Genomic DNA, 22,960 nt, shown 5'->3' with positions numbered 1-22,960 from the left:
CGTGCCTAGATTTCCTGTCGCCAGAAAGAATGTATTGATCCCCTATGTAGGCAATCACTTTTGTAATCTTTATGGCACCCATTGATGTAGACTACAATGTGTAACCAGCTGACCTCTTAGATTATGAGTCATGCCTGTAACCTGACTGTATCTCTCTTTAACATTTTCCAGGCTAGGTTTAAGGAATTTGGGGATGTGGGCTTGAGCACATGCACTCAAGGTATATAAGATTTTCACAAAAGTAGGTCGGGGTCCCTGGCTAAAGAGGAGACTCTGCCTCAGACCCGCCAGTGTAATAAGTGCCCTCCACTATCTGTGCTGTCCTGAGTGAGTTTGTTTCCTGGGGTGATTGGCTACAACGTTTGGTGCATGGGCCAGGGAAACTCCTCACTTTGAGGAGACAAGTCTTGTTTGGGGCTGCTCCGAGGCCTCACGGCTCGGATCTTCTAGAGGGGGAGAGGCGCCTTACCCTCTGGAAAGATTCTGTTTCTCGATGCCTGGGCCTTTCACGTTAGCGGATGGTATCTGACAGCAGGGAAATTGAGCCCCCAGGTAAGGAGGTTCCCACCTAGCAGGGTGGAAGAGGGGCTGATCACACCGCCCCCCACCCTGGGAGGGAATAGGGGACACACTGACTGTGAGTATCACAGAAGAGGTAGTGTCTGCAAGGTCTTGGAATAAATTTGTCAGGTGGTTTCAAAAAGGCTTTTGGAGAGAAACTTGAATGTCACAGAGGAGGTGGTGTCCACGCCATCTTGGGGCAAATTATTACCAAGCCATTGTGAGAGGGCTTTGGGGGGAAGAAACTTGGTATTTGTGTGCCTGTAATTTTTGCACTCCCCAAGAAGGTGTCCTATCTGCTGTGAAATTCTTAATCCCCTCAGGCTTGTCAGGATAGAAAGAGGGAAATACACGAGTGAATACAAATTGGCCTTTCCAGAGACAGCCTGGGACATGGGATACCTAACTCATCTGTGTTTCCACCCACACCCGATCAAGCTCACCAGGACAGAACGAACTCTTAAAGCCAGAGGAGAAACAATCTTGGACAACGTAGTGTTCTGGTTCAACCATGTTGATCGGCAAGTGAGGACATGCTGATCCCCTTTCTCCCTCTGGGATCTGGCAGGCAAGGCTCTTCTCACTTCAGTCAGGAAAGAGGCAGAATGGCAATTTAAATGCTTCATTGAGTGGAAATATCAGAAGTACTTAGAATACCAAAAACTCCATAGACATAGCAAAGAGGAAAGAAAAGAGAAGACCTGGAAAGGTAAGCAAAATGGGAGGAAATGAATCCAAGGCAACTGGATTGGAAAATATGATTTAAAACTTTATTATTTTTTTTTATTTTATCACCATTTTATTAGTGAGGAAAATAAGGATCAGAAGGGTTACATAATTTGTTCCAGGTCCTGAGGCCAACACGTCCTGCTGCTGCTGCTAAGTCGCTTCAGTCATGTCCGACTCTGTGCAACCCCATAGACGGCAGCCCACCAGGCTCCCCCGTCCATGGGATTCTCCAGGCAAGAACATTGGAGTGGGTTGCCATTTCCTTCTCCAATGCATGAAAGTGAAAAGTGAAAGTCAAGTCGCTCAGTCGTGTCTGACTCTTGGCGACCCCATGGACTGCAGCCCACCAGGCTCCTCCGTCATGGGATTTTCTAGGCAAGAGTACTAGAGTGGGGTGCCATCGCCTTCTCCACAGATTTAAAACTTTTTTTTAAAAAGTATCTGGAGGAGATTATGGGATAAAGATGTCACCTAGCGGACTCCGTGCCCTCTGTGAAGATGAATGGCCTTCATCCCCTTCATGGAAGTAGGATGGCCACCAGAGGGCACTATGGACTTAAACATAGTAAAAGCTGTTTATGCCCTGGTCACAGGGAATCCTGGGCATTCAGATCAATTTCCCTAAATTGACTCATGGCTAGGGTTAGCCCAACACCCTCCTCCTTGGACGAGGTTCTGTATCCAGAAAAGAAAGGGAAAATTATTAATGGCACAAAAATTGATTGATGATAAAAAAGAAATTCTACAGGATTTGGAGGGGATGACCTAGCCCCTCCACCGTACTGGATGATGATGCGCCCGCCACCTAGTGCTCCACCGGGACCAGAGACTATCTTAATGCCCGATCCAGGGCCGGCTGAAATTCCAACAACAGTCGCTGCTCCCCTGCCAGCTCCCCCGGAGATCACTGAGCCGCCATTCTGTCAGGTTCCGATCCTAGCGGAATGAGCCTCTGGACACCGCCCCCAGCATTCCACCTCAGCCGGACATCCCGGGCTGCACCCACCCCTCCCGGTGAGTAGGAATGAAAAGGGGGAAGGAAACACAGGAATTAGACAGAGACTGTGCTTCGCCAAGGAACAAGGGGAAAGAACCCCACTGCAAATGCCCCTCAGAGAGATACAAGTGCCCCCAGTTCAGGACGCAGACGGGCACTACCATCAGCCCCTTGTAGCCTATTATTACCAGCCATTTTCCTCCACAGATATATTAAACTGGCAGAGACACACTCCTCCATACTCAGGGGAGCCACAAGGTATGATTAGACTAATGGAGACTATTTTTCTAACCCACCGCCCTACAGGGGATGACATAATCCAACTACTAGTCTCCCTTTTCAGCACTGAGGAAAGACACAGATCCAAAATAAGGCTAGAAAATGGCTAAAAGAGGTGGCACCTGAGGGTACCATAAACCCACAGCGGCGGGCAGAGCTAGCTGCCCCTGATGAGAGGCCCAGTTGGGATTATAACTCAGAGGAAGGAAGGGGTCACCCGGAGAGATATCGGGTGGCTATTTTACAAGGCCTCAAGAAGGGACCCGAAAACCTATGAATAGGGCAAAACCCTCTGAAGTGATCCAAAGGGAAACCGAATCACCCTCTGAGTTTTATGAAAGACTGTGTGAGGCTTATAGACTTTATACGCCAATAGATCCAGAGGCCGCTGGATCTCAGGTAAATGCAGCCTTTGTGTCTCAAGCCTACCCCAACATCAGACACAAACTTCAAAAGGTGGACGGAGTATTGGCCATGACTAACTCACAGATGATTGAGATTGCTGATGAGATATTCAGAAATAGAGACACAGAGATACAATGGGAAACAGAGAAAAAATGGAGAGAAGATAATAAGCCAGCAGATCAGAGGATCCCGTTTCTGGCCACAGCTTTAGAAAAGCTCTTTCCTGGGTCCTCCCCGAAGTTCCCTCTGAGTTGGAGCCGATCTCGCGGCAAGCCCCCTACGAGAAGGCCCAGAGTCACCCTGCAACCAAACCAGTGCACCCGATACCGGGGCTTCAGCCATTGGGAAAATGAATGTCCCCAGAATAACAGGGAAAAGGATTTGGCATTGGCTGTTTTAGGGCTGGCCGGACTGGAGACTGAATGGGGGTGCTGGGGCTCAAAGACATAAGGTCCCCATGAGCCCATGGTGAAACTAAAAGTAGGGGACCAAATTATTGCCTTTATGACAGACACTGGAGCAGAGATGTCAGCAGTAACCGAGCCAGTGGCACCCCTCTCAAGAAAGGCCACTTCTACAGAAGGAGTGGCCAGGGAACAATTGATTAGACCTTTCTGCCTGCCCTGGAAATGGCAGATGTGGGGACATCGAGTGACTCATGAATTTCTGTACTTTCCTAAATGCCTGGTACCTCTGTTGGGAAGAGATTTGTTATCCAAATTTGGGCACAAGTGACTTTCTCCTTGAGAATGATCCACTCTTTAAGTGGGCTCAACCACCTATTTACTCTTCCTCTAGGTAGCCCCTCAAGGTGAATGGAGGTTACAAGACCTCCCAGAAAGGAAACTAGATGGCTAAACGGCAGAGAAAGAGAGTTAACTCAACAATTTCCTGAGGTTTGGGTGGAAGATAACCCCCCACCCCCGGGCTTGCCATACATCAAGCCCCAGTAATAGAACTCAAACCCGGTGCTGCCCCAGTCAGAAAATGTCAGTACCAGCTGCCGCTGGAGGCTCGAATTGGCATTTTGCCATACATAAACAGACTAAAACAGGCAGGTATCCTGACTGAATGCCAGTCGGCGTAGAATACAACGACCCTGCCAGTCAAGAAAGAAGGGGGACAGGACTATAGACCTGTACAAGACCTCAGACTGGTCAAACAAGCCGCCGTGGCTCTACGTCCCACTGTTCCTAATGCTATACTTTACGTAGCCTCCTCCCACTGAGTGCTAAAATCTATACTTGTTTAGATATCAAGGATAACTTCTGTATATGCCTCACCCCAAAGGTCAGTCTTCATTCCAATCCCAAAGAAAGGCAATGCCAAAGAATGCTCAAACTACCGCACAATTGCACTCATCTCACACGCTAGTAAAGTCATGCTCAAAATTCTCCAAGCCAGGCTTCAGCAATATGTGAACCGTGAACTCCCAGATGTTCAAGCAGGTTTTAGAAAAGGCAGAGGCACCAGAGATCAAATTGCCAACATCCGCTGGATCATGGAGAAAGCAAGAGAGTTCCAGAAAAACATCTATTTCTGCTTCATTGACTATGCCAAAGCCTTTGACTGGGTGGATCACAATAAACTGTGGAACATTCTGAAAGAGATGGGAATACCAGACCACCTGACCTTCCTCTTGAGAAACCTGTATGCAGGTCAGGAAGCAACAGTTAGAACTGTACATGGAACAACAGACTGGTTCCAAATAGGAAAAGGAGTACGTCAAGGTTGTATGTTGTCACCTTGCTTATTTAACTTATATGCAGAGTACATCATGAGGAACACTGGGCTGGAAGAAGCACAAGCTGCAATCAAGATTGCTGGGAGAAATATCAATAACCTCAGATATGCAGATGACACCACCCTTATGGCAGAAAGTGAAGAGGAACTCAAAAGCCTCTTGATGAAAGTGAAAGAGGAAAGTGAAAAGGTTGGCTTGAAGCTCAACATTCAGAAAACGGAGATCATGGCATCTGGTCCCATCACTTCATGGGAAATAAATGGAAAAACTGTGGAAACAGTGTCAGACTTTATTTTTTTGGGCTCCAAAATCACTGCAGATGCTGATTGCAGCCATGAAATTAAAAGATGCTTACTCCTTGGAAGGAAAGTTATGACCAACCTTGACAGTATATTAAAAAGCAGAGACAATACTTTGCCAACAAAGGTCCGTCTAGTCAAGGCTATGGTTTTTCCCATGGTCATGTATGGATGTGAGAGTTGGACTGTGAAGAAAGCTGATCGCTGAAGAATTGATGCTTTTGAACTGTGGTGTTGGCGAAGACTCTTGAGAGTCCCTTGTACTGCAAGGAGATCCAACCAGTCCATTCTAAAGGAGATCAATCCTGGGTGTTCATTGGAAAGACTGATGCTAAAGCTGAAACTGCAATATTTTGGCCACCTCATGCGACGAGTTGACTCACTGGAAAAGACTCTGATACTGGGAAAGGTTGGGGGCGGGAGGAGAAGGGGACGACAGAGAATGAGATGGCTGGATGGCATCACCGACTCTGTGGACATGAGTTTGAGTGAACTCCAGGAGTTGGTGATGGACAGGGAGGCCTGGCATGCTGTGATTCATGGGGTCGCGGAGAGTCAGACACGACTAAGCGACTGAACTGAACTGATGCCTCACCCCGGTGTCTCAACCTATTTTTGCTTTTGAATGGGAAGACCCAGAAGAGGGCACCAAACAGCAGCTCACCTGGACTCGCCTCCCACAAGGATTTAAGAATTCCCCAACTATCTTTGGCTTCTGACCTGGATTCATTCCAGCCAGAGAGGTTCAAATGCTGGTTGCTACAATATGTGGACGACTTGCTTTTGGATGCCGAGAACAGGGAAAACTGCTGGGAAGGAACCAAGGCTTTACGAGAGCTGTTGATGGAGTCTGGCTACCGAGTCTGGAAAAAGAAGGCACAGATCTGCAAAGAGGAGGCAAGATATTTGGGGGTTGTTCTGAGAGGAGGCACAAGGCTGTTAGACCAGTCCAGAAAAGAGGTCATTTTGAGAATCCCACAACCAAGAACCAGACGATAGGTCCGAGAGTCCTTGGGAGCCACTACGTTTTGTAGGATTTGGATTGCAGGCTATTCCCAGATGGTCCAGGTGTTATATGAACTCCTAACTGGGCCAGAAGGAGATTCACTAAATTGGACTGAGAGACAGCAACAGGCCTTTGAGGAACTAAAGCTGGCAATTATGTCAGCACCCGCCTTGGGCCTGCCAGACCTCACTAAACCGTTTACTCTTTACGTGACTGAAAAGGACAAGGTGGCTACGGGAGTGCTGACCCAGACTCTGGGGACACGGGGCAGACCCGTGGCTTCTCTCTCGAAACGGCTGCACAATGTTGCCACCAGGTGGCCGAGATGCTTATAGGCAGTTGCTGTGGTTGCCTTACTGGTCCGGGAGGTAACCAAGCTGGCTTTGGGCCAAGACTTGATCATAAACGTCCCCCATGAGGTCAACACTCTCATACGAGAGAACCCCATTAATGGCTGTCGACATCCCGGATTACTCAATACCAGGGACTGTTATGTGAAGACCCCCATGTTACCACTGAGCCTTGTCAGGCCCTGAATCCGGCCACTCTCCTTCCTGTGGGAGAAGGTGGGCCCTCACGTGATTGCAAGGAAATCCTAGAAGTTTATGCCAGCAGACCCGACTTGAGAGACCAGCCAATCCTGGACCCAGATTGGGTCCTGTACACCAATGGCACCAGCCTGGTAAAACAAGGACAATGATTGTCAGGATATGCAGTAGTCACAGAAGAAACCATTGTTGAGGCTGGCTCCCTGCCATCACACTGGTCTGCTCAACGGGCCGAACTACATGCTTTAATCTGGGCCCTCCAGCTGTGAGAAGGTAAGAAGATGAATATTTACACTGACTCTAGGTATGCTTTTGCCACTTTGCATGTACATGGGGCTTTATATAAAGGGAGAGGTCTGATGGCCAACGGAAAGGACATTAAAAACTAGGAAGAAATCTTGACTCTATTAGATGCTGTATGGGAATCTGAAAAGGTAGTGGTGATGCATTGTCAGGGTCACCAAAAAGAAGACACCCACCCCCCCAAGCATGGGGAAACCAACTAGAAGATAAAGCTGCAAAACATGCAGCTAAGGAATTTAGGGCCACTGGGGGAGGACTTGTCAGAACATTTGTGCTCTCAAAAATGCTTGAACTAACTTTAACTCTCTTGCAGTATACCCTGGCCCAAGACCAGCTGACAGAAACAGAAAAGGCCACCAAAAATGAAAAAGGTTGGTAGGAACTGCCAGATGGCAAGTTACTGCTACCCAAGGCATTGGCCCCCACACTGATGTCTCAGGTCCACTAGGCAACCCACTTGGGACATGAAAAAATGGAAGAATTTATTCTAAAATATTTCCTAATTCCACGATTTTTCTCCTTGTGTACAATGGAATCCCAGAACTGTTCTGCCTGCTGGTCAGTGCTGCCCCTGGACATGAAAACCTCCAGGAATACAGTTAAAAGGCACTCTGCCCTTTGAACATTTAGAGGTGGACTTTCCACTGAGATGAAAGCCTGCCGACATTATCGTTATTTACCAGACTATGTACATTCTTAGGATGGGAGGAGGCCTCTCCTACCAGAACTGAAAAAGTAGTGAAATGGCTGGCTGTCTTCTTCAAGAAATAATCCCCAGATTCAGGATCCCAATCATTGTAGGATGAGACAACAGCCCTGACCTTTTAGCTGTCTTAATTCAACAGGTATGTAAAGCTTTAAATCACTTCATTTCAGTCATTCAGTCTTGTCCAACTCTTTGTGACCCCATGGACTGAAGCACGCCAGGCCTCCCTGTCCATCACCAACTCCCGGAGTTCACTCAAACTCATGTCTGTCGAGTCGGTGATGCCATCCAACCATCTCATCCTCTGTCATCCCCTTCTCCACCCGCCTTCAATCATTCCCAGCATCACAGTCTTTTCAAATGAGTCAGTTCTTCACATCGGGTGGCCAAGTATTGGAGTTTCAGCTTCAGCATCAGTCCTTCCAATGAATATTCAGTACTGATCTCCTTCGGGATGGACTAGTTGGATCTCCATGCTATCCGAGGGACTCTCAAGGGTCTTCTCCAATATACAATTCAAAAGCATCAATTCTTCAGCTCCCAACTTTCTTTATAGTCCAATTCGCACATCCATACATGACTACTGGAAAAACCATAGCTTTGACAAGATAGACCTTTGTTGGCAAAGTAATGTCTCTGCTTTTAGTATGCTGTATAGATTGGTCATAACTTTCCTTCCAAGGAATAAGCATCTTTTAATTTCATGGCTGCAGTCACTATCTGCAGTGATTTTGGAGCCCAAATAAAGTCAGTCACTGCTTCCACTGTTTCCCCATCTATTTGCCATGAAGTGATGGGACTGGATGCCACGGTCTTAGTTTTCTGAATGTTGAGTTTTAAGCTAACTTTTTCACTCTCCTCTTTGACTTTCACCAAGAGACTCTTTAGTTCTTCTTCACTTTCTGCCATAAGGGTGGTGTCATCTGCATATCTGAGGTTATTGATATTTCTTCTGGCAATCTTGATTCCAGCCAGTCCAGCATTTCACATGATGTACTATGCATATAAGTTAAATAAGCAGGGTGAAAATATACAGCCTTGACATACTCCTTTCCCAATTTGGAACCAGTCTGTTGTTCCATGTCCAGTTCTAACTGTTGTTTCTTGACCTGTATACAGATTTCTTAGAAGGCAGTTCAGATGGTCTGGTATTCCCCTTTCTTGAAGAATTTTCCACAGTTTGTTGTGATCTACACAGTCAAAGGCTTTGGCATAGTCAATAAAGCAGCAGCAGATGTTTTTCTGGAACTCTCTTGATTTTTCGATGATCCAATGGATGTTGGCAAGTTGATCTCTGGTTCCTCTGCCTTTTCTAAATCCAACTTGAACATCTGGGAGTTCACAGTTTATGTACTGTTGAAGCCTGGCTTGGAGAATTTAGAGCATTACATTGCTAGTGCGTGAGATGAGTGCAATTGTGCAGTAGTTTGAGCATTCTTTGGCATTGCCTTTCTTTGGGATTGGAATGAAAATTAACCTTTTCAAGTCCTGTGGCCACTGTTCAGCATTCCAAATTTGCTAGCATATTGAGTGCAGCACTTTCACAGCATCATCTTTCAGGATTTTAAATAACTCAACTGGAATTCCATCACCTCTACTAGCTTTGTTCATAGTGATGCTTCCTAAGGCCCACTTGACTTTGTATTCCAGTATGTCTGGCTCTAGGTGAGTGATCACACCATCATGATTATCTGGGTCGTGAAGATTTTTTTGTATAGTTCTTCCATGTATTCTTGCCACCTCTTCTTAATATCTTCTGCTTTTGTTAGGTCCATACCATTTCTGCCCTTTATTGTGCCCATCTTTGCATGAAAAGGGCTTCCCTTTTCCTTTTTTTGGTCATTCAGGTATGACCTAAATGAAATCCCTCACATTTGTAAAGTGGAAGAGACAAATGGATTCAGGGGATTGAATTTGATTGACAGAGTGCCTAAAGAACTATGGACGGAGGTTTGTGACATTGTACAGGAGGCAGTGATCAAGACCATCCCCAAGAAACAGAAATGCAAAAAGGCAAAATGGTTTCCTGAAGAGGCCTTACAAATAGCTATGAAAAGAAGAGAAGCGAAAGGCAAAAGAGAAAAGGAAAGATATATCCATTTGAATGCAGAGTTCCAAAGAATAGCAAGGAGAGATAAGAAAGCCTTCCTCAGTGATCAGTGCAAATAAATAGAGGAAAACAATAGAATGGGAAAGACTAGAGATCTCCTCAAGAAAATTAGAGATACCAAGGGAAATTTTCATGCAAAGATGGGCACAATAAAGGACAGAAAGCTCTAAATATCAAATGGAAACTACACATGGCATATAGGCCCCAGAGTTCCGGAATGGTAGAAAGAACCAACCGGAGTCTTAAAGAGACACTCTCAAAATGCATGGCAGAGACTGACTCTTCATGGATAGACTTGCTTCCGTCAGCCTTACTCAGATTAAGGGTGACCCCACGTTCCCACAGTTTTTCTCCTTATGAAATTATCTGTGGGAGGCCCCCTTCCATAGTGAGACAGGTGTCAGCAAATTTGCCACCGGTAAGGGGGAATGGGATTTCACAGCAGATGGGACAACTGGGTAAGGTAATAAATCAGATAACTAAGTTTGTACAAGAAAGGTGCTGCTCCCCCTTGGGGAACAGATTCACAAATTTGTGCCTGGTGATCAGGTGTGGGTCAAGGACTGGAAACACGACTCCTTGGCCCCACATTGGAAGGGTCCATAAACTGTTGTTCTAACCACACCTACAGCAGTTAAAGTCACAGCTGTCACTCCCTGGATCCATCACAGGCGGGTGAAGAGAGCATACCATGCAGACTCAGAGGACGCTGAGTGGACCACGCAAAAGGACCCCACTGATCCCCATAAAATCAAGATCATCTTAAAGAAGAAGAAGAGATGAAGCTCTACAATCAACTGCTGCTACAAGGACTTGCCAATATAATGATTAGAGTTGAAGCTCTAACTAATTTCACCCAGTTCAGTTCAGTTCAGTCGCTGTCGTGTTCGACTATTTGCGACCCCTTGAACCGCAGCATGCCAGGCCTCCCTGTCTATCACCAACTCCCAGAGTTTACCCAAACTCATGTCCATTGAGTCAGTGATGCCATCCAACCATCTCATCCTCTGTCGTCCCCTTCTCCTCCTGCCCTCAGTCTTTCCCAACATCAGGGTCTTTTCACCCAAAGAGCCCTAAATGACAGCCTGAGGGCAATTCAAGCATTAAATACAGAACAAATACAGATGAGAAAGACAGTAATTCAACATCAGATGGCTTTAGATATACAGCCAAAGAGGGATCTGTGCTATAATTAAAGTTGAATGTTGTGTATGTATTTCTGACTTATCTGGCAATGTATCAGCCACTCTAGATGATATGAAAGGTCAAGTGAAAGCTATGCCTGATGGTAATCTTCCTTTTTGGACTTCTGTTCTGTCATGGGTAAAGGGCGATTGGTGGAAAACTGTCCTAACCATTGTTATAATCACATTATTAATCTTGTTGTGTGGACCTTGTATTCTCCAATGTGTTGTTAATTTTGTTTCACTGAGACTACCTTCGTTCACCCAAATATGTATTGAAATACCTAAAGCGCAGTTCATCCTGATGAATGATGCTCACGCTAGGAGTTGAAAGCATCAAGAGGCGGGAATGAAGGAAGAAAGGAACAGGCTAAGCTGACTCCATTTTGAGAAGAAGGAAACTCTCTTATTTTCTCAGCGAACTTTGGACTATATACCTGGCAGCCATGGAGACAACATACCTACAGCTGAACAGGCCTTCCGAACTGATAAACACCAGACCCCATGCCTAGATTTCCTGTCGCCAGAAAGAATGTATTGATCCCTATGTAGGCATAGGGATTACATCACTTTTGTAATGTTTATGGCACCCATTGATGTAGACTACAATGTGTAACCAGCTGACCTCTTAGATTATGAATCATGCCTGTAACCTGACTGTATCTCTCTTTAACGTTTTCCAGGCTAGGTTTAAGGAATTTGGGGATGTGCACTTGAGCACATACATTTAAGGTATATAAGATTTTCACAAAAGTTGGTCAGGGTCCCTGGCTAAAGAAGAGACTAGCCTTGGACCACTGGTGTAATAAACGGCACTCCACTATCTGTGCTGTCCTTCTGAGTGAGTTTGTTTCCCGGGGTGATTGACTATAACAAATGAAGATCCTAAGAGCTGCAACTAAGACTCAATGCAGCCAAATAAATAGATATAAAAGATAAATAAAATAAAGCTATGTGTTTTGCTTTTGTCAGAAGTGAAATTAAGCATTTCATTGATTATGAAGGTGTTGTGTTTAGTTGTGAAAAGTAGTTGCTGAGCCATGTAAGTCACCGGGATTCTTGGCCTCCAGAGAAGAGGAATTCAGTGACGAGGCTTGATCACTCAGAGGTTTTGTGTGATAAAGTTTTATTAAAGTATAAAAGAAATAGGCAAAGCTTCTGACATAGGCATCAGAAAAGGGCAGAAAGAGTGCCCCCTGCTAGCCTTTATCAGTATGTTATATACCAACAGCAGGCTGCTAATTAGAGAAAAGAGATGTCTCAAAACTCAGAGTGGCACCAGGCCCCTCATCCACAACATGCATTTTGAGATAACATTGGCACAAGGTGAGTCATCCCAGGCCATAAAACGATTGACATGAATCTTGAAGAAAGGCAGGTTTCCAAGTAAATATATAGCTTCATTAACATAGAATAGGAGAACAATGTATGAGTAAAACATACTGGTTTGTTAAGCCGTTATCGGTTCTGAGTCTTAAGAACTGACTAGAAGAAAGACAGAGTCCAGGGTCCATACATAGTTCGTTAACATAGCTTAAGAAAAACATTTCCATAAGAAAAACTCATTGATTAACTCAAGGTTTGAGAAAAGTTCAGGTGGAACCAGGTATCATCTTGGCAACACAAAATTTTAAAAGAAACCTCCTTTTAAATTTATATAAAGAAGGGGAAAAAAAACAAACAAACCTGACATTTGTAGTTTGCTTCCTCCTGCTGCTTAAGAGAGAGATTTAAAAAATGTCTGACACTTGCAGCCTATTTCCTCCACTTAGAGACCCCTACCGACTCTATGGACATGAGTTTGAGTGAACTCCGGGAGTTGGTGATGGACAGGGAGGCCTGGCGTGCTGTGATTCATGGGGTCGCACAGAGTCGGACACGACTGAGCGACTGAACTGAACTGAACTGAGCCTTCCTGCCTGTTACCCTCTCAGTTGCTCAGTAGTTTCCGACTCTTTGCAACCCCATGGACTGCAGCCTGCCAGGTTCTTCTGTCCATAAGGATTCTCCAGGCAAGAATACTGGTGTGGGTTGCTATGCCCTCCTCCAGGGATCTTCCCAACCCAGGGTTCGAACCCAGGTCTCCTGCATTGCAGGTGGATTCTTTACTGTCTGAGCCACCAGGGAAGGGAATTTGATGAGGAATTGATATCACAGTGAAAATATATACAAGCATGTTCCAAATGGATGAGAGCCATCAACCCACAGAGGGAATTAACTCAGTAGTCTTTAAGCAAAGAAAATACATGGGAAACAATAATGAGTTACACTATGGTCTAATAATCAGAGTGAATATAAATGACTTTAGAGAATACAAAGGTCAAATAAGCAAGAAAACGCTTATTGGTAACGTTACATAAACAACGTAGAGATCAAGAAAGCACTATTATTAAAGTGATCAAAATCATATCAAATCAGAATTCTACACTCACTATCAATATTGTCCCCAATAAAGAAGTTTTTAAAAAATGTAAAGTGAAACATTTCCTTGTTAGCAGCCTTGAATAGATAGACTACTAGAGTGAGTTATGAAGTGAAAAGGAAAATAATATCAGACTGAAAACCAGAAATGCAGAAAGAAATGAAGATAAAAGGAAAGAATAGTTTAGAAATAAATGTAAATGAATTTTGCTTTATAAAGAAATTCTAGAACTATCTCATGGAGATTAAAATACATGCAGAATTAAGATGTATGACCACAGTAATAGAAAAATCAGGAACATTGAAATGGTATTAGCATTTGGGAGAGGTGATAAAAACAATTAATTTTATTATTCTATATTAAGTAAAGTTTTCAGAATTTGACCACTAAAGTAACTGCAGATGTTTTGCATATGATTGGAACTAATAAGTGTATAGAGGGAAAATGGAATAAAAAAAAGAATTATATCATTGTCAATGAAATAAAAAGAAGGTTAAAGGGTCAGGAAGGAGTAAGGTGATTGAAATAATACCAAAATTGTCACTGCTCAGTCACTCAGTCACGTCCCACTCTTTGCCACTCCATGGACTGGAAAACACCAGGCTCCCCTATCCTTGACTATCTCCCAGAGTCGTTCAAATTCTTGTCCATTGAGTCAGTGATGCCATCCAACCGTCTCATCCTCTGCTGCCTCCCTCTTTTTTTACCTTCAATCTTTTCCAGCATCAAGGCCTATTCCAATTAGTCTGCTCTTGTATCAATAGCCAAAATACTGGAGCTTCAGATTCAGCATGAGTTTTTCCAATGAATATTCAGGGTTGGTTTCCTTTAGGATTGACTGGTTTGATCTCCTTGCAGTCCAAGGGACTCTCAAGAGTCTTCTCCAGCACCACAATTTGAAAGCATAAATTCTTCACCACTCAGCCTTCCTTATGCACCATCACATCTGCACATGACTACCAGAAAAACAATAGCTTCGACTATATGGACTTCTGTTGGTCAAATGATGTCTCTGCTTTTTCATATGCTGTCTAGTTTGTCATAGCTTTCTTTTCAAGGAGCAAGTGTATATTCATTTTATGGCTACAGTCTCTGTCTCCAGTCATTTTGGAACCCAAGAAAAGAAAATCTGTCACTACTTCCAATTTTCCCCCTTCAATTTGTCATGAAGTGATGGGATCAGAGGGCTTGATGTTAGTTTTTGTATATTGAGTTTTATGCCAGCTTTTTCACTTTCTTCTTTAACCCTCAATGGAGCTGTGAACAATGCTATGCAGGGCCACCCAAGACAGATGAATCATCTGAAGGGTTATGAGAAAACGTAACTCCACTGGAGGAGGGAATGGCAAACAACTACAGTATTCTTGTGGAGAGAACCCCATGAACAGTATGAAAAGTCAAAAAGATATGAGGCCACAAGATGAGCCCTCCCCCCTCCCCCACCTAGGTCAGAAGATGTCCAATACACTACTGGGGAAGAGCAGAGGGGAATTATCTATAGCTCCAGAAAGAATAAAGCAGATGGGCCAAAACAGAGATGATGTTCTGTTGTGGATGTGTCTGGTGGTGAAAGCAAAGCCTGATGCTGTAAAGAACAACATTACATAGTAATTTGGAATGTTAGGTCCTTGAATCAAGATGTTGTCAAGAAAGAGATAGCAAGAGTAAACATCAACATTTTAATCAGTGAACTAAAATGGATGGGAATGGTTGAATTTAATTCAGATGACCATTATATCTACTACTGAGGGCAAGAATCCCTTAGAAGAAATGGAATAGCCCTCATAGTCAACAAGAGTATGAAATGGAGTACTTGGGTGTAATCTCAAAAATGACAGAATGATCTAGTTTCATTTCCAAAGCAGACCATTTAACATCATGGGAATCTAAGTCTATGCTCCAAGTGCTAATGCTGAAGAAGCTGAAACTAACTGGTTCTATGAAGACCTACAAGACCTTCTAAACTAAAAGCAAAAAAAATGTCCTTTTCATTACAGGGGATTGGAATGCAAAAGTAGGAAGTCACTCAAGAGATACCTGGAGTAATAGGCAAGTTTGGCCTTGGAGTACAAAATGAAGCAGGGCAAAGGCTAACAGAGTTTTGTCAAGGGAATATACTGGTCATAGCAAATAACCTTTTCCAATAACACAAGAAACAACTTTACACATGGACATCCTGAAGGAGTCAATACCAAAATCAGGTTGATTATAGTTTTTGCAGCCAAAGATAGAGAAGTTCTATACAGTCAGCAAAAACAAGACCTGGAACTTACTGTGGCTCAGATCATGAACTCCTAATTGCAAAATTCAGGCTTACATTGAGGAAAGAAGGGAAAACCACTGGACCATTCAGATATGATCTATCAAATCCATTTCACAGTGGAGGTGATGAATAAATTCAAGGGATTAGGTCTAATAGACAGAGCACCTGAAGAACTATAGACAGAGGCTCATAACACTGGAGAGGAATCAGTGACCAAAACCAACCCCAAGAAAGAAAAGTGCAAGAAGGTTAAGTTGTTGTCCTAGGAGGCTTTACAAATACCTGAGGAAAGAAGAGAAACAAAAAGCAAACAAGGATGGATTAGATATACCCAAAGAAGAACAATGCAAAAACATAGAGGCAAACAATGGAATGGATAAAACTAGAGATCTCTTAAAGAAAATCTGAGATATCAAGGGAGCATTTCATGCAAGGATGGCCATGATAAAGGACAGAAATGGTAAGGACCTAACAGAAGGAGAAGAGATTAAGAAAAGGAAGCAAGAATACACAGAAGAACTACACAAAAAAGTCTCAATGAATGGATAACCTCAGTGGTGTGGTCACTCACCTAGAGCCAGGCATCTTGGAATGTGAAGTAAAGTGAGCCTTAGGAAACATTACTATGAACAAAGATAGTGGAGGTGAAGGAATTCCAGATGAGCTATTTCAAATCCTAAAAGATGATGCTATTAAAGTGCTACACTCAATATGCTATTAAATTTGGAAAACTCAGCAGTGGCCACAGGACTAAAAAAGGTTCATTTTCATTCCGATCCCAAAGAATTGGACAATGCCAAAGAATGTTCAAGCTATTGTACAATTGTGCTCATTTCACATGCTAGTAAGATTATTCTCAAAATACTTCAAGCTAGACTTTAGCAGTACATGAATGGGGAACTTCCAGATGTACAAGCTGGGTTTAGAAAAGGCAGAGGAACCAGATGTCAAATTGCCAAATTCACTGGATCATAGAAAGCAAGGGAATTCTGGAAAAACATCTGTTTTATTGACTACAATAAAGCCTTTGTCTGTGTAGATTGCAACAAACTGTGGAAAAGTCTCAAAGTGATGGGAATACCTGACTACTTTACCTGTCTCCTGAGAAACCTGTATGCGGGCCAAGAAACAACAGTTAGAACCTTATATGGAACAGCTGACTGGTTCTAAATCAGGAAAGGAGTACAACAAGCTGTATACTGTTATCTGTTTATTTATCTTATATGCAGAGTACATCATGCAAAATACTGAGTTGGATGAATCACAAGTTGGAATCAAGATTCTTGGGGAAAATATCAACAACCTCAGATATACAGATAGATACCACCCTAATGGCAGAAAGTGAAGTTAAAAAATCATCTCAGATTTACCTGTGGTTAGGTGAAATCTCAACGTACAAAACATTCAGGTCTTATTAATGACTCTGTGTTATAGATTTCATAGACTTGTTAGTAAAGACAGTCAACAGTCTTTTATTTAAACATTGAAACAAGCTGTAGTTTGTTTCTTGATAAACATAAATTGTATGGAAATTTTAGCTTATAGAAATGTCCAAAACTATTTTTGTAGAAGATGTCCATAAAAATGGAAACATCAAAATTTTGAAAGTGGAAATAACATCTCCACTCACAAATTATTAAATTTTTCATATAGTATTTCATATTATTCAATAGTATCTAATATTGCCAAGAGCCCCAAATTCCTGTGTTTGTAGATAAAAATTTAAGACTCTCTCTGATCCCTTTGATCTGAGATATAGGGTGTATCCTCTGGATTGGGTTATCCTCTGATTGGGTTGTTCACTCTATAAAAGCAGAATCATAGACAGAAGTCACTGTGCTTTCTGGCAAGGCACAGGCTAGCTGCCTCTCAGCAGTGAGGCAGGAGAAGCTCTGGAAGCCCTTAGAAAATGGGGGAACCTGAATTGATCAGATTTCTAAGCCAACCTCTTCTGGTGTGTGTGGAATCCATATTGTTGGCAAGAGTATTGATTAGGATGCTTTTTTCTTGTGTAAAATCTCAGTAAGCAAAATTTAGCTCTTGAAATAAGAGGATATCTGGTAGCTCGGTGGTAAAAAATTTGCCTGCTAACAGGAGATGACAGAGACTCTGGTTTTATTCCTGGGTCAGGAAGACCCCTGGAGAAGGAAATGGCAACCCAATCCAGTATTCTTGCCTGGAAAATCCCATGGACAGAGCAGCCTGTCGGGCTACATTCCATGGGGTTGCAGAGAGTTGGACACCACTTAGCAACTAAACAACAACCTTTCTTATTGAAAGTTATTTCCCAGGTTTTAAGGTTTCTTAATAAATATTCCAGATGCATAAGCTGGTTTTAGAAAAGGCAGAGGAACCAGAGATCAAATTGCCAACATCCACTGGATCATCAAAAAAATAAGAGAGTTCCAGAAAAACATCTATTTCTGCTTTATTTACTATGCCAAAACCTTTGACTGTGTGGATCACAATGAACTGTGGAACATTCTGAAAGAGATGGGAATACCAGACCACTTGACCTGCCTCTTGAGAAACCTGTATGCAGGTCAGGAAGCAACAGTTAGAACTGGACATGGAAGAACAGACTGGTTCCAAATAGGAAAAGGAGTATGTCAAGGCTGTATATTGTCACCCTGCTTATTTAATTTATATGTAGAGTACATCATGAGGAATGCTGGGCTGGATGAAGCACAAGCTGGAATCAAGATTGCCGGGAGAAATATCAATAACCTCAGCTATGCAGATGACACCACTCTCATGGCAGAAAGTGAAGAGGAACTCAAAAGCCTCTTGATGAAAGTGAAAGAGGAGAGTGAAAAAGTTGGCTTGAAGCTCAACATTCAGAAAACTAAGATCATGGCATCTGGTCCCATCACTTCATGGCAAATAGATGGGCAAACAGTGGAAACAGTGTCAGACTTTATTTCTTTGAGCTCCAAAATCACTGCAGATGCTGATTGCAGCCATGAAATTAAAAGACACTTACTCCTTGGAAGGAAAGTTATGACCAACCTTGATAGTATATTCAAAAGCAGAGACATTACTTTGCCAACCAAGTTCCTTCTAGTCAAGGCTATGGTTTTTCCAGTGGTCATGTATGGGTGTGAGAGTTGGACCGTGAAGAAAGCTGATCACCGAAGAACTGATGCTTTTGAACTGTGGTGTTGGAGAAGACTCTTGAGAGTCCCTTGTACTGCAAGGAGATCCAACCAGTCCATCCTAAAGGAGATCAGTCCTGGGTGTTCATTGGAAGGACTGATGCTAAAGCTGAAACTCCAATACTTGGGCCACCTCATGCGAAGAGCTGACTCGCTGGAAAAGACTCTGATGCTGGGAGGGATTGGGGGCAGGAGAAGAAGGGGACAACGGAGGATGAGATGGCTGGATGGCATCACCACCTCGATGGACGTGAGTTTGAGTGAACTCCAGGAGCTGGTGATGGACTGGGAGTCCTGGCGTGCTGTGATTCTTGGGGTCGCAAAGAGTCAGACACAACTGAGCGACTGAACTGAACTGAATAAATATTCAAGATTGTATATAATTTTTCGTATGAAGTTTTCTTGGGATAACTGATGAAATATATGTGTGTCTTTTTTAACCAAAATCCTTAGGTAGTGGAAGCAGTTTCTGGCGCTAGAGTAGTTAAATTGTTATCCTCTATGGACAATTCTTCCTGAGAAGGCAACGGCAAGCCACTCCAGTACTCTTGCCTAGAAAATCCCATGGACGGAGGAGCCTGGTAGGCTGCAGTCCATGCGGTCACTACGAGTCAGACATGACTGAGCGACTTCACTTTCCCTTTTCACTTTCACACATTGGAGAAGGAAATGGCAACCCACTCCAGTGTTCTTGCCTGGAGAATCCCAGGGACGGGGGAGCCTGATGGGCTGCCGTCTATGGGGTCACACAGAGTCGGACACGACTGAAGTGACTTAGCAGCAGCAGCAGCAGCAGCAGCATGGACAATTCTTGGCCCACAGAGTGTTTGGTCTTTTTTTTCCTTCTTGTTTTTCAAAATTCTGTTCTGTGCTTCAAATAGGCCTTCTCCAATCTCTTGTCATCCATCATTGTAGATCATTTGTTTTCCTTTTCCCGCTCCTTACTTCGCTCTATATCTCCCTCTTATTCCCCCTGTTTCTTACAGTTTATCATAACATTTAATTATATTCAACACTATTATTAGACATTTCTTAGTTTATGACCCTTTTCTCTCCCCAAGATGAAAATAATCTGAGTACTAAATTGGTTAAGTTAAATTCCGAGTCTTGGGTTTTAGTAAACAACTCAGTATATAAGGATTGATGGATATGTAGGCAGATCAAGTCATTTTACCATCAAACATTCCATTATATCTTGGCTAATGCAAGAGTTAGTCTAATAACAATGTCAAGAAAACAGGAATAAAATGAGGTTTATGGTTTCCCTTTAAAAATATCTTCAGGAGACAGAATTGTGAGATTTCAAGGAAAGGAGCCTCATCAGGAGTTTTACAGTTTAAATAGATTAGTGTGATGAGTCTCATAATGGATCTCAGAGAGAAAGGATTGAAATCTTAGTGACAACTGATTGCAATTTAGCACAAAAGAGATAAACTCATTTTGTAATTGTAGTTGTGCAAATTTGTTAGAAAACTTGGAAAGTGCTTTTTGGAGTGTGCATAGTTTCTCTAAAAACAGATATCTGTGCTCCTTGGAAAGACAAAGCAATAAGTGATTATATCCAAGAAAATATTAAATTTCTTTGTCTTCATTCAGTAGTCAACTTATTGAGAAAGGCAATCAAAGAAAAGTAGATAATATTACACATAAAATTTAAAAATTAACAAAGAGACAATGTAAGGTTTATTTTGGTATGGCATCAGGAAAGGTCATTCTGTGGAAATGGTACTTTGTAGATCAAATGAAAGGTGCCCAAGAATTATTGAAAAGTTGGGAAGCTTCAGGTGGATTCAGAAGGTCAAATGGTTGGCTAATTGGCATAAGAATGTGGAGTGGTAGAGTGTCCAGAGTGCCATTCGGGGTTAGACGTGATATTAGTTCCAGCAAGTGAGTTTATGGGGACATTGAGATAAAGATGAATTATTTGGGGGAACTGGTTGGTTCAGCTTGTGACCTGGTCACTGTGAGTTGAGTCTTGAATATTATCACTGATGTGGTGTGTGGACAGATGGATATTTGCCTTTTAGGGTTGAACTCAGATCAAGGAAACTGAGCATTTCTTGTTCATTAAGAATATTTGAAGCCAGGGAAATGGATGGGATTGCCTGGAAGAAGGTATAGATGTAGAACAGATGTGAAAGCAAGACCAACTTATAAGAAGCAAGAATCATTAGTGAGATAAAAGAGAGGAGTAGGAGGAGGGGAAGAAGGGAGAAAAATAGCTATTTACAGTGGGATAAAGGAACTTTATGAAGAGAATATGGCTTTTCTAAGTTATTTGAGGAGGAGAATATTTGAGGGAAGATGGGACTTGGGTTTGAAAGCAAAGTATCTGAGAGTTTAGAGGTACATGATCACACTGGAAATGAGGTACTAAAGGATGATCAAAATTAGATAATTGTATGTCTTAAAGGAAAGTAAAAGAAGAGATATCAAAAAGTTTAATGTCTTGATATTCAAAGATCCCTGTGATCTCTTTGTCCAGGTGATGTTGGATTCAGGGACCAAGCATGTTTGTGGTTCACAGTGACAGGGATGGGAAAAGGAAAGCATCCTCAAAGGAGGATGAGTAGGGGTAAGTCTGGAATTGGTACTGGATGATGACCTGGAGCTTTCTGTTCTTTGAATATCTGCTTGATGCCCCAGGATTCAGTTCTCAATATGTGGTGCCTATACTAGCAACATCACCATTCAATGGGAATGCTTGGAAATGCAATCTTTTGTCTCCACCCAAGACTATTGGCATTGAGAGCCAGAAGTCTGACTTCTGTCAATTCAATCCATTGAATAAATGTGATACATAGAGTAATTTGAGATTCATTTCACTGGGGAGAGTGCAGTGTGGTTATCCAAATGTTCTGAGAACATTCTCTCTGACTGGCAGTGGTTTAATCCCCAATTTTGTTCACATTTTACATTTCATTTGTTTTAAAAGGGGAGGTTCAAAAAATATGATGCCAAAAAATTAGAGAAGAAAAGACAAGAGCTTTTAGCCAAGGCCAAGCAGAGACATCATGACATATCCGTACTTCCTCTGAGGCTGACCAGATGCACTTTCCAAAAGTCAATCACAAGGATAACTTCCCATCCTGGAGATGTGGTCAGGCACTGTCGATGAGAGGGGACCCTGGGAGAAGCTGCAGCAAGTCTGTGCATTCAGGAGGCTGCAGGAGCTCCAGGCCTACAGCCCTGAAGGAGAGCCTTTCAGGACCTTGGACAGCACAAATGTTTTGTGGGTAATTGCTGGCTCTGCACACCAGCCCTGAGCCCATCACTGCTGAGTCTTCAGACAAGGCAGAGATGGACCCAGGATTGGGACTTTTCCTTCCACGGGTCCTCTGCCAATGGCCAGTAACATATTTGCCGACAGTCTCAGATAGTGAAGACAGCAAGGGAGGGATTGGCTATGACCTTGAGGGCAGACAAACTTGCCAAGGAGATAAAGAGAGCACCAGGAGTCATAAAGAATGTTCTTGAGAACTAAAGAAAAAATAGGAGAAGACTGTCTTGTAGAAACCGAGTGGTTCCTAGGAAGTGGTTCACAGGGAGTGGGGGTGGGGACAATCCTCTGTTCCACTTGCCACTTTCACTGTCAACCCTGTTTCTGAACTAAGATGCTTTGCTATATTAACTTTGTATTCTATTAAATGCTTAGTAGACAAAAACAAGAGGCATAAATGTTTTTGTGGATAAGAGATTGGGTTTCATGTGACAAGAGAAAAGATTTTTGCATATCTTTGTACACCTCAACTTCTGCTTGTCAGAATTTCTTTATTGAATTCTACAAGGGCAGTCTAGCTTGGGAAATTATTTAGTGTTTTTAGTTATTATATTTTCTTGCATTCCTTATACTTAAGCAAGAAACAATCTATTCTAAAGAGATTGTTTTAAGCTTGCTTTTACATCTCCTTTTTAGCACGAGTAGCTTCCTTTCTTTTTATCACTACTGTGCCAAATGCTAAATCAGACAGAAAACATTTTACTGTAAGTCAATTAGCACTTATGCTTTGTGTTACGTCTTTATCTGTTACCTAAAAATTGTGTGTATTGTTTTTGAAGAACGTCATTTTTTTTATAAAAACATTAGGCTAAGTTTTATTCCAAAACCAGCTGAGGTGAATTTTTGTTTGTTTGTTTGTTTTTTAATTTATTTTATTGGAGGCAAATTACCTTACATTAATATATTGGTTGGTTTTCCATACATTGACACGAATCTGCCCCGGGTGTACATGTGTTCCCTTTCTTGAAC

At 42.7% G+C, this 22,960-nt stretch overlaps 1 pseudogene; it reads left to right on the top strand.

Moving 5' to 3' along the window:
* The first annotated feature begins 2,234 nt into the window (after nucleotides 1–2,234).
* On the top strand, nucleotides 2,235–22,195 carry LOC148777195 (methyl-CpG-binding domain protein 3-like 1; annotated as a pseudogene).
* The last annotated feature ends 765 nt before the right edge of the window (nucleotides 22,196–22,960 follow it).

The sequence above is a fragment of the Moschus berezovskii genome, chromosome 8 (assembly GCF_049115385.1).
Source record: "Moschus berezovskii isolate FMDL1 chromosome 8, NW_MosBer_1.0, whole genome shotgun sequence".
In the NCBI taxonomy this organism is placed as follows: domain Eukaryota; kingdom Metazoa; phylum Chordata; class Mammalia; order Artiodactyla; family Moschidae; genus Moschus; species Moschus berezovskii.
Note: the sequence above shows the minus strand (reverse complement) of the source record. Positions and strands in the feature narration are given on the sequence as shown.